Source organism: Saimiri boliviensis, chromosome 9, assembly GCF_048565385.1.
Source record: "Saimiri boliviensis isolate mSaiBol1 chromosome 9, mSaiBol1.pri, whole genome shotgun sequence".
In the NCBI taxonomy this organism is placed as follows: domain Eukaryota; kingdom Metazoa; phylum Chordata; class Mammalia; order Primates; family Cebidae; genus Saimiri; species Saimiri boliviensis.
The window spans coordinates 48,728,462-48,741,170 of record NC_133457.1 but is presented as its reverse complement, the minus strand read 5'-3'; the positions used below and the strand labels follow the sequence as shown (position 1 = coordinate 48,741,170).

Sequence of the window (12,709 nt, the reverse complement as noted above, 5' to 3'; positions counted from 1 at the left end):
GTACTTCATCAGACACTTGTTAAGAAAACAAAACTCTGCTTGATTTTAATGAAGACACTGAAAATGTGTTAGTAGTAGTTATGTGGTATGCTGTTAATTGAATATTTGCTAGCTAAGGTCTTTATAGTCACTGCCTTCTTTAGCTGTCACAATAATCTTCTCAGATGTTATTCTGATTTTATAGAACAAGTTAAATAAAATGCTATGTGATCAAGTACTGTAATGCAAGATGGTGGAAAATACGAAATAGAATACTTACGTGGTCACCTGGTCCACAGCGTGTTAATGGCATGCCATAGGCTCATCAGGAAAAACTGGTTTGATTGGTAAAAATAGCTAACCATATTGTATTAGTCTGTTTTCACACTTCTGTAAAGAACTGCCTGAAACTGGGTATTTTTTGAAGAAAAAAGGGTTAATTGACTAACAGTTTAGCGGGTTTAAAGGGAAGCGTGACTGGGGGGCTTCAGCAGACTTCACAATCATGGCAGAAGGAAAGAAAAGCAAGGACCTTCTTTGCGTGGCAGCAGGAGAGAGAGAGCAAAGGAGGAAGTAAGTGCCACACACTTTTAAACCACCACATCCTGTAAGAACTCACTGTCATGAGAACAGCAAGGAAGAAATCCACCCTCATGATCCACTCACCTCCCACCAGGTCCCTCCTCCACTTCAGCATGAGATTCAGACAGGGACACAAACCCAAACCATATCACATAGGTAGTTTTTTTGAGTGGCAGATACATGTTTGACACTGAATTTGGCGTAAAACAAGCACAACTGTTAAGCATACCGATCGAAAGATGAGACGGTGGCTTATATTTGCTAATGTTTGGAATCACACGAATCTAGTCTTCCTTTTAAATATGTTAGTAGAAATTAGTTTGAAGCTCAGAGTCACAAGATCAGGGCTGAAAACTCAACCTTTCCAGTGACAGTGTCGTGGTGCAGGGACTTTGGTTTCACTTTTCTGAGCCTTGGTGTCCCATCTTTGAAATGGAAATACAATTTTCTGGCCTGCAGTAGCGTTGTGAGAAGGAAAATGAGGTGGTGTGTATGAAAGTGATTTGTAAATGGTACAGGGCTACACAGGAATAAGGCCGGGTGTTTTTGTCTTTGTTCTGTGTTTGGGTCGAAGAGGTTGGCCTTTGGGAGGAGTCAGGATGAGGGAGGTGGCGTTCTGCTGGGTAAGCGGATATGGGCGCCGAAACAATCGCACGCTGCCTGAATTCCAGGCAGGGTGGGGCATGAGGATGCTGGGATGTGAGCCCAAGAAAAACATTTGGAATGAGCTACTTAGGGAGAATGATAGAATAGAGAACAACAGTTGAAAATTAGCGTCTTGCTGTGTTTTTGAAAACAGTGGAGCTGAGACAATGTAATTGGTTAGAGTTTTACGTTGGGTCACCTGTAACCAAAGACCAGACCAGAGGCCACAGATGAGCTCCAGGGAGCTTGACATGTTGATCTTTTATTCTTAGGTTATTCCTAACAATTCTGTTCCCAGGAGCTCTGAAACTTTCCGGATCTGAATTCAAGAGCCTACTAGCCTGTGGCCTCAGTATCTTGATTCCAAACATATGGATGGATGAACCTGTTCAGAACTGCTTCTGACAGGCTCATATCCTGATCATGTGTGCTCAGTTTCCTCTTTAAAGATGAAACCAAGGCTTTCTTTTTTTTTTTTTTTATTCTAATAGATTGAAAAATCTTTTCTAAGTATAACAGCACTGATCTCAAAATAAGCTTTTGGGGGAAAAAGAACGATCTGCTGCTGCTCTGTGGAGGTGAGCTAGAATACAGTCATACCTTATTGTCGCAGTCATCGCTGTCCTGAACTTACTGAAAGCTTTTCTAGAGCAGGAATCAGTAGGGCATGTTTAAGTGATCAGTGCATGCATTTTAAGATAGAATTGACATTCTAAAATATCTCAACAGGTGGAGAAAGGATGGATGAAACAAACACAATTAAGTTTAACCAGAGTAAATTTTTATTTTGAGTTAAAAAATCCAGTCCTAGAGGTTTAGAAGCCAAAGGAGAGGAATAAAACAAGGGAAGAAAGGAGAAGGTCAGGCAAAAAAAAAAAAAAAAAAAAAAGAGGAAGCCTCTAAATTGTAAATGAAATCAATTATTGAGCACTTACTACGTGCTGTGAACTTGCCGAGTGTTCATACACTGTCAGTCCTCCCGGAACTACATGACATGTGTAATATTCACTCCATTTTATGGATGAGGAAACTGAGGCTTACAGTGAGGACAACCACTCTGATAAGTGGGATCCCAGCATCTGCCATTTGAGGAGTGTGGCATAGTAAGGCATGTGGAACCAGGAATCTAGAAACTTTTTTTTTCTTTTTTAAAATTAAGTCAAGGTCCTGCTATGTTGGCCAGGTTGGTCTTGAACACTTTGCCTTAAGCGGTCTTCCTGCCTTGGCCTCTTAAAGTGCTGGGATTACAGGCATGAGCTACGACACCCAGCCAGGAGTTTAGAAACTTCTTTTGATCACACTATGATGAGATCTTAGGCTTTTCTGTAAAGTTTTTTGGGTTTTTGTCTTGTTTTATTTTTGCTACTATAGGGGAGTAGCTGAAGAAATTCGAGACGTATAGCCCACGAAAGGGCAAACATTCAAAGGGCTGTCCTTTGGCAAAGGCTACAGTTGAGGGCCCCTCAGTTGCTCCCTCCCTGGTGGGGAGTTCTCTAACAAGGAGATGCTCACGCTGGTTGGAGCCATCCTGAGCCCCCACACCACTCCCCATCTGAAGAATGTCTAAAATCCATAAGAATGAGTCAGAGTGCATGTTCCACTAAGCATCCTGCCCCCTGTGCTTTTTGTTATCTGTAGCACCTCAAGTTCTGGTCATAATGAAGTGATGCTTACTCATCTGCCCATTTTGAGAAAGGTCTAGGGGCTGGATGACTGGCTGCTTAGGACTCGGGAGCATTTCTTTGTATGGTCTCAGCACCATCTTGTGGACACAGCACTGTGCATTGGAGATGAGCTGTGGTCATCAAATGTAAAGGAACCCAGAACAAAACCCTGAAAATGCTGCTGCTGGGGAGGCGCTCTGCCCAAGAAATCATGTTTGAAGAGGGACTGCCTGTGCACTTTTATGACTAACCTCGTTATTAAGCCCTCGACATCTGAAAGAGCAGAATGGGCAGGCTCGGCAATGCAGAAAAAGCCAGGCCTTTCCAGGAGTATACTGCAGCCCTCAGGAGGACAGCAGAGGCCTCCTGGGTATGGGGAGCCCCATGCCCCTTTCTCTCTGGCCTGTCTCCTCCTGCATCCGCCCACCTCTCGGGCCAGGACACCCCTCTGCCCTGCCTCCTCTCCTTGCCTGGCACTCATTGCCTCTCACAGCGTAAGTCACCTTACTGTGCTTTAAAAGCCCCTTACCACCAGGTGAGGATGGACCAGGAGGAAGCTGTGAAGGGAACAGAGTGCTCCTGTGCTGAAATTCTTTGGCCTTCTCAGCCCAGTCTCCTCACGCTCTGATGAAGCTGGCTGCCCTGATGTTTCTGTGTGTGAAGAAACTAGAGAATCACCTAACTCAGGGTTAAGTGATGCTTTGCGGGCGCATTTGCTCAACCTCTTAGCCTAGACGGGAAAGGGTACCATGTGGGCCTATAGAAAGCCCTCAGTGAGGTAGAAGCTCCCTGCTGATTGTTTGAACCCTTAACCTCTTCTCTGTTTATTCTTCACGGTGGGGCTGTGCGGGTACCATATCCTTAATGAGCACGCAGGGCTCCCTAAAACAATATAGTCACTTAATTTTGTATCTGTTAACACAAAATATTGACTATATTTATCACAATATTACATCGTGGTGCATGTATCTATTCTTTGAAAGTATTATAAAATCCTTTTTTTATACAATACTTTGAAAGTATCAAAAAAATTGTTTTCACTGTACCAAAAATATTAACGTATCCTCCCAAAGCCTTAATATATGAACTCTTACTGTATTACCCATAGTCCCTTATTTTGTTGGTTTTGCATTTACCTTCCACAAGCACTTTTCCCCTGGCTTCCCTTCTTTTGAGGTCAGCCTGGCCTGAGCCCCTCAGCTCCTGACCATACGGCAGCCTGCAGAGCTGATCTTGCCTGGACTTAGAGGAAGCTGTTACAGCCTGAATCTCTCCAGGTCACTCAACTCTCCACTTCAGCACTAGGGAAATCCCCACTTACAAACTGCCCCCTCCTTCCAATACTTTTCAACCGTCGAGCATTTAATTGGTTGCTAGTATCATAATGAGATGGGCTACAGAACAAGAGCTGTAGTTATAGGTTTTTGTTTCTGGGATTTTCTTGGAAAATTATGAGAGTAAAAGCAGTAGAATGAGATACTATATTTTATCTGTATTATCTCATTTAATCCTCATAAGAATGAGGTCACACTGCTATGTCGACTTTATAGATTTTTTTTAAAAAACCAGGTGGAGAGATGTTAATTAACTTGTACATGTGCTTACAGCTAGCAAGTTAGCGGAACCAGAATTTAAACCCAGGAGTGGGTAAGCAGTGCTGTAGCTCTGGAGATAAAGACAACTCACTATACTCGTTTAGCTAGTGAGTGGCACAGCCAAATGAAGATAAGATAACTCACTATACAGGAAGAAAAAGGATGCCTGACAGAACAAGAAAGGAAAGCTTGGAGCTATCGACTACATCTGACATTTCCCAATAATTTAATCAAGGACTTCAGGGAAGCTTGAACCAAAATCTAAAATAAAGCACATAAACATGCCAATTCCCAAAGTGAACCCAATTTTTTAATTATTTTTTACTGAACAAAATACAAACTAATGAATCCATTAAACTGAGACTTAAGTGAAACAGATTCTAAAATCAAAAACTCAAAACATCAAAATATTCTCCAAAATAAATTGTAACCAAACTGATGCGTTACTAAAAATCCCAAATTATTGTCTGAAGAGAAGGGAACAGATGTGGTTTGTCAAGTCTGTAAAGAGGCTGGAGAGGTAATGAGGCCGAATGCAGCAGAGGCTTCTTTAGGAAGGTGAAATGTTGTCACTATCCAACACAGACATAGAACTCAATAAACAGATAAGACCCTAGCTTTGTTTTTATTCATCAATTTATAGCCAAATTTGAGTGCCTTCTGATTTAAGAGGCTAAGTGTACATAAGGGAAATTTATTGATGATCTAAGTATTTATCTGAAACACCTTTCTACCAAGCTTTTCATCAGAATAGCTAATAAACAGTGAACTTATAAGATTTTTTATTTAAATGGTTATTACCAGCTTGGTGTGGTGGCTCACACCTCTAATCTCAGCACTCTGGAAGGCCAAAGCAGAGGATCACTTGTGCCCAGAAGTTCAAGACAAGTCTAGGCAACATGGCAAGACCCTGTCTCTACAAAGAAATAAAAAAAATTAGCCAGGCATGTTAGAGGGTATCTGTGGTCCTGACTACTCAGGAGCTGAAGTGAGAGTCTCACTTGACCCTAGGAGTTCGAGGCTGCAGTGAGCAGTGATCAAGCTACTGCACTCCAGCCTGGGTGGCAGAGTGAGACCCTGTCACTAAAAAAAAAGATAAAAGAATTCCTTTTTCCGTTTGCTTAGAAGAGGTGCTAATAATGCAACTAAAGAAAGAAAATTATTTTAATGACAACTGTAATTAAATGCACGTGTGTGTGCATTGCGGTGCCAAAGCTCAGATGTAACTGCTCTCTGAATTAAAAAAGAATAATTAGTTATTGAGCCCTGCAGGTTACTGAGCACTGTGAAGTGGGTGAGGAACTCTGGGCACACAGTGAAGTGGGACACGTGTCCCTGCCATTGAGGAACTTCACATTCCCTAATTTGGGGTCTGAGGCCAAGGCTTAGCTAATACTTCCTACTGCTGACATTTTTGACTAATAATTAGTTGGTAATAATAATAGCTAATGTTTATGAAGCTTGATTTTTGTGCCAGGTAGTATGCCAAACACTTTAAAGGTACTGTCACTTAGTTTTCATGTTAACCCTAGTGTTTTCTATTATTAGCTCCATTTTGCAGAGGAAGAAACTGAGATGCAAAGAGTTTTTAAAAATTTGTGCAGGGTCACAACCTGAGTGTGACAGAGCCAGGTGCCCCAGATGCCAAAGTTCAGACTTTGAGCCACTGTAACAGACTGGATGTGATGTGCCTTATCCTAAAGTATTGTAGAGCACCATTTTAAGAATAGACTATAACAGTGCTTTGGGAGACTCTTAGTTCTTTTAGTTCAGCAACTATAATCTCCCCACCATTCCTTTTCTTTGCCCCCATATTATGTATGTATATACCCATTATTATCTTGAAATGGGAATAGATCAAAATCAAAATCAAAATAAGTCATATACATGCCATATATTACTTTGAAGTTCACATTTTTTAAGAGAATGAATTAAAAGTAGAATTTATGGAAAATACTGAATTTCCCTTAAATGTTCACCTCAGGGCCACCTGGTGGTCCCATATGGCATCTTTGTGCATAGTGAGAAATAGCCCCTTTCTGGCAGGGACTACTGCCCTGCACCGAGGGACATGCCCGGCCAAGCAGAGCCTGGGCTGCCTCTCAGCCTGCCACACGTGGCAGTTCTGCTCCAGGCCCGGCTACATTTTGCCAGATGCACGCTAGTGAGTAGGCTAGGGTGTTGTCTTACGAGCCTTTGAGAGTTTGGTCACTAAATGAAACCAAGAAAAACATGGACAAGCTAAGTTCTTGATGCTTTGGTGCTCCTGAACCTGAAATGGAAAGTGTGGATTTTGAGTACGCTGCCTGGATTTGAATCCCACCTCTGCCACTCACTAGCTAAGCGATCTTGGCCAAGTTCCACAGCCTCTCTGAACCTCGCTTTTCTCACTTGTGAAATGAGAAAGATTGCTGTGAGGCCTAAATGGAATGATCTAAATGCAGCGTGTAATGGTGCTGAGCACACACAGCACATATGTGCTTGTTAGGTGTCGGGACACAGCTTTGATGACACATATAGGTGACTTCCTCCTGTCAAATGATAAGTCGCAATGAAGACATTGATGCACTTGTTAAGAGTATGGGGATGTCACTTTAAAGCAGTTCTCAGGCTGCCCAGAGGGGCTCCAGCAGAAGCAGGAGTCATCGGCCAGGTTGCACATACTACGTATCTCGGTAATTTTCAGCAGGATGCAAAAAGACACCCATCCAGACCCTGTCTCCCAGACCCTGGCTCACTGTCATGGTATCACCCATCTCAAATTCTTTTTGCAATTCCCCACATAAGTCTGATACGCATAGTTCTGCTGAGAACCACCGTTATAAGCACACACAACCGTGCCTTTTCCGTCTACTGTTGGTTGCCTGATGGAGGACGAGGCTTATATACTGGTGTGCTGGGATGCAGAGCATCTGCGGTTCATGACCCAGCAGAAGGCCACAGACCCAGCACTGTCTCCAGATTAGCTCTCACAGAGGAGGCCGAGTGAGGGAGCTGCTGCCAGAAGGAAGCGACTGGTGACTACAGAGTGGAAAGCTGCCAGAGTATGGGAAGGGAAGATGTCACGTGGAAGCTAAGTCCTTTACAAACACCTGGCACCAAGGCCTCACACGACACCCCCACGTCGCCACCTTTACAACGTTTTTAGTGTTAAATTTTAAAGTGTGTGTTGCCAATTCAGCCCAAGTACTCAAGACAAAGACAAAATTCCTGGACTTTGAACAAAGCATGTCAGTCGTGCTTGAAAGATTGCTCTTTTTCTTCCTTTGGGTCAAAACAGTGATAGTAAGCAGTTTTTCAGTGTTTCAGAGCTGTGGCTCAGTGTTTTAACTTGTTTGTGCTGTAATAGCTTTGTGGGCAGTGGACAGCTCTGTTTTATCTTATGCGGCTCAGCTTTAGCCCAGCAGTGTTGATTTGTGTGTGGGATGGGTTCTTTCTCCTTTTTCATGTCAGAACAACCTTCTTGACTTTTTTTTTTTTTTTTTTTTATGACAAACAAATGTCTTTTTCTCCATTAGCCTAGGTGGGAAATAACAGAGCAGTTCGTGGTGACCTGACATTGGATCTGGAAAGCTTGGTGACAGTGCCAGGCATGATGGGCTTTATAAAGTGTAGTTTTGGGTGCTTTCTGTTTTTGCATTCATTAAATAAAGGTTTATTAACAATTATTATGTGGCAGTTGCAGTGCAGAGTGCCAGGAAAACTGGTCAACAGTCTCAGTCCTCATAGAATTTTTACTCTGTAGTAAAAGCACAGACTTGTCAAGTAACTTTTAATTACAATCGTAATAAGTACCATGAAAGAGAAGTATGCGAAAAAATACATAACAGAGGAACCAGATGGGAGGAGAGAAGTGGGTGGTAGATGGAGGTGAGGGTGGGCTGCCCAGGCTAGAAGGCATTCCAGGCTGCAGAAGCAACATGTGCAAAGGCTCTGGGTTGGGAAGGCCCGGGCACACTCAAGGAACAGAAAGAGCCTAGTGTGGGTTAGAGTGGCAGGAAAGGAGGTCAGATCACAGGAGACCTTAGAAGCCCTGGTAAGGCAGCTGAGATTTGGATTCAGTGTTTTGACAAGCCCTGCTGACTGCTCTCAGTTCCATATTGGCCGGGAGACTCTTCCCGCCATCATGGAGGAGGCTCATGCCAGAAGCCAGCTCTACCCTTGGAGACTGTCTTCCCCCAGTGCTCCCCTGAGGCTTCACACCCACCAGTCTCATGCTGCACCCTGACCGGCAGGTCCGCAGCATTAGCTTCATCATCCCTGGGGTCTGCATTATCACAGGCCTGTAATAAGAGGGTAAACCTACATACTCGTTGGGGGAGGGGAGGCAAATGAAAACCCCTCTTCCTGAGGCATTCACTTTAGATTAGCGAATCTTGGCTGTGCCAGTGCTTTCTGGGCTGTCAGACAGACACAGATTGCTTACATGTCAGGCGGCACCTTGAAAATGCCTCCTGGACAGCTGTTGTACACCTGGCCAGCCATGAGGGATCCCGGGTCCAAGGCCCATCACCCAGTAATGCTCAGATCATCCTGGCAACTGCCACCTGGGATCAAGGGGCTGCTTGCCTTAACTGCCATCCTTGGCTGCCCTGCTTGGAGACCTCTCTGGCATATTCCTCATTCTCTCTGTGATTTCTTGGCATGTGACTCAGGCTGGCTGCCCCCAACTGCCCAACCTCTTGAATCCCATTCTGGGTCTTTTCCAGCTGCCAGCTTCTTCTGTGGGGGTCTTGTATAACAAGACTGTGATCCGGGCTCACTGCCGGGCCCTTTTGTGCCATATAAAACAAGTCACCTGCTCTGACTTAATTACTGCTGTGTGCATGCACATACATGTGAGGTAGCAGAGTGCAATAGATAAGACACTGTTCCTCCATCAGAAATTATAGGCTCTGCCATGAGCAAGTGAATTCTCTGGGCTCAGTTACTATATCTGTACTATGGGCATATTAATAACACCACTTTCCATACTGAGCACCAACTGCTAATTCACTGACTCCTGTGAGTACATACTAGTATTTCCATTTTTATGTGCCAGCCTCCGTAGGATTGTGAAGGTGATTAAATGAATTAATGTGATAAGTGCTTTAAAACTTGAAATGTATCTGATGAAAGCAATTTTATTCAATATTGGAGAATTCAGACAGACGAAAATTGTAATTGGCAATATTTGTGGTGACCATCCTCATGTAATGTTGATTTACAAACATATACGTTTTTATAGTACATATTGTTCATTTTTTAAATGAATACTGACGGCATCCTCTGTGTCAGGCACTGTTCTGGGTACTTAAGATATGTCACTGAAGAAAATCAATGATTGCTACTCTTGTGGGGCTTCAGTTTTAGCAAGCAGATAAACAATAAGTAAGTCCACTTTGTATATTGGAATGTTGAGTGCCGTGGAAAATCTAAAAAGCAGAGCAGGGCGAGGGGGATTGTGAGTGCAGGGGGCAGAGGCAGGTTGCTTTTCTGGGAATTGTGAGTGCAAGGAAACATGGTTGCTTTTGGGGGGATCATGAATGCAGGGGATGATGGCAGGTTGCTTTTTGGGAGATCGTGAGTGCAGGGGACAGTGGCAGGTTGCCTTTTTTAGTCAGGGTGAGCCTGGTTTGTGTTTCATATGCATGGTCACGTCACTAACTTGCCAGGCATATACTGTGTGCCCCCGCCATGTGCTGCGGCCTGGAGATACAGCAGTGAACCGTGAGCAGCCTAGATAAGCAGCTCCTCCTGGAGCTTACTTTCTGGCGGGCAGAGTGGACAGTAAACAAGCAGGCAAGGACAGGTGATAATTGCAGGTTGAGGTAAGCAGTATGGAGAAATAAACAAGGTGATGGGAGGGGAAGCCAAAGGGGCAGCAGATAGAGAGATGGGGTGGTCCTTCCGAGGAGGCATTTGAGCTGAGCCTGAAGCACAAGTCTCGGCCGGCCAGGGGCAGGAAGAGACTGAGCAGGTGGAGTCAGCCCAGGGAGCCTGTGTGCCTGAGCAAAGGCAGCGTGAGGAGTGCAGTGGGAGGGAACAAGGAAGCCTGGAGAGCTGACAGCGCAGGGCCTCCCCAGCCACCAGGAAGGATCCGATTTTATCCTAAGATCAGGGGAAGGCCTCGGCAGTGCTTTGGGCAGGGCTTGACTTGATCTCATTTGTGGTGAGGGTTTTTTTTTGTTTTGCTTTTTTTGAGACTGAGTTTCACTTTTGTTGCCCAGGCTGGAGTGCGATGGTGCGATCTTGGCTCACTGCACCGTCTGCCCTCCTGATTCCAGTGATTCTCCTGCCTCAGCCTCCCAAGTAGCTGTAATTACAGGAACATACCACTACGCCCAGCTAATTTTTTTTGTATTTAGTAGAGACAGGGTTTTGCCATGTTGGTCAGGCTGGTCTTGAACTCCTGCCCTCAGGCAACCACCTGCCTCAGCCTCCCAAAGTGCTGGGATTACAGGTGTGAGCCACCGTGCCTGGCCTTGTTTGTGTTTTCAAAGGTCACCTGGCCGAGGTTGGTGGATCATGAGGTCAGGAGTTAAAGACTAGCCTGGCCAAGATGGTGAAACCCCATCTCTACTGAAAATATAAAAAGTAGCCAGGTGTGGTGGTGGTTGCCTGTAATCCCAGCTACTCCAGAGGCTGAGGCAGAGGTTGCAGTGAGCCGAGATCGCATCACTGCACTCCAGCCTTTGACAGAGCAAGACAATGTCTCTAAATATGTATGTGTATATATATATCCCACCCTACATACTGCATGAAGGGTAAGCTGCATGAGCAGTTCTCTCCACAGCCACCAGCTGGGAAGAATGCAGTCAGTTCTCAAGCTAATTCCAGCTGACATTTCTTGAACCCTCTCCTAGGTGCCATGGATCACACTTGGTGCTTTTCGGGCACATCATCTCAGTCACTCCTCACTGCCCAGTTTCTGGTTCATCTAGGACGTACCAATGTAAACTGTGATTCACTGTCTTGCAGGAGTCCCCAGAAATCCGAGGTGCAGAGGGGCCGGGGGTGGGGAGCGGCAGTGCAGTGCGGGAGGCGGATTTAGATTATTTAACACCAGAGCAGCAGCTGGCGCTTCGTTCATTTTAGGACAACTCATCCTTGTGATTAGCTGGAGGTTCACTCTTTTTCAGGAGCCAGAATGGAAACGGCTCTTCCCTTTGCCCTCCCCGAGAGGTACAGAGCCACCTTCCATTCAACCAGCTAGTCCTTTGGCGTCACAAGGAAATGATGGTTGACATTTGAAACCAACTCTTGATGATAAGTTCACCCCTAAAATAAAAATTTTCAGGAGACAGGAACCCTGTCCTGGGGAACTCTGGGACACAGCATTCCTCACAGCATTCAGATTTAAAAATACCTTCTATTAATACATTTTGGGACTCTGAGTGTCAGTGGAATTTGGGTAAAACAAGAAATGGAGACACAGCACTCAGAGGCTTCAGAGAGATTCTCTAAGCCTGTTTGCCAGATTTCTTAAGCAAGCAGGTCCCAGGCAAGCTTGATCCTGAGATGAACCCAAGGCGCACGAGCTACCCTGAAACGCTGCTGCATTTCAAAAGGAAAAAAGAAACCCAGGACCTTTCCCCCTTTCATCTTTCCAAACAAGCAACCTAAAATATTTAACTGGGCCCATTGCATCATTCATGAATCTGACAGTACTCGTTCTCACAATCCCATGTGCACGCAACTACAAGTCCAGGCCCCGAATGTTTACCTTCTCCAGGTAATAGGTGAGGCTGTTGAAGCTGGCCTCCCTCTCTGCTGAGTGCACTCCAGCAGCTTCCCGATGGTGGCCGTTAGAACAGCCTGAATTTCAATTAAAAAATAAGCTTCCCTGTCACACCGTGCCTTCTTGAATCTGATAGCTTAAGCGCAGTAAAGTCTGATAAATGTAGCTTTTCTGTGTGCGTTTCAGGCCGCATTTAGAAGGCAAAATCAAGAGGATTTTCCTTTTCCTAGACACAGCTCAGCTCTATAAAGGGCTTCTGTTTTGTAATCTGTTTTCGAGATCTGATGCATGTGTTTCTAACACCCCGTCACGTGAGGAGGTCTGACGTAGTCACCCAACATGACTATGAGAAAATATACTGCAAAGATGTGTGTGGGATGGTGCAGCCAGCTCACTGAAGCAAAATGTCCTTTGTCAGAAAACTTTCCACAGGGAATAACAGACCCGCGCAGCAGATTTCACTTTGATATGGGCCCTGCGCTGGCCCAGTATGGACTGCGGGTTTGACTTTTGCAGGATTCCAG

At 44.8% G+C, this 12,709-nt stretch overlaps 1 protein-coding gene across 10 annotated transcripts in view; it reads left to right on the top strand.

Moving 5' to 3' along the window:
• Positions 1–12,709, top strand: part of ZBTB38 (zinc finger and BTB domain containing 38) — a 131,721-nt gene that overhangs the window by 103,490 nt on the left and 15,522 nt on the right. Inside the window, exon 1 of one of the 10 annotated variants that reach the window (XM_010330417.3) lies at positions 1–12,709. This exon is cut by the window's left edge and continues 25,371 nt beyond it. The exons of the other annotated variants lie outside the window; for them this stretch is intronic. The gene's annotated coding sequence lies outside the window, so the exon portion shown is untranslated. 10 annotated transcript variants of the gene reach the window in all.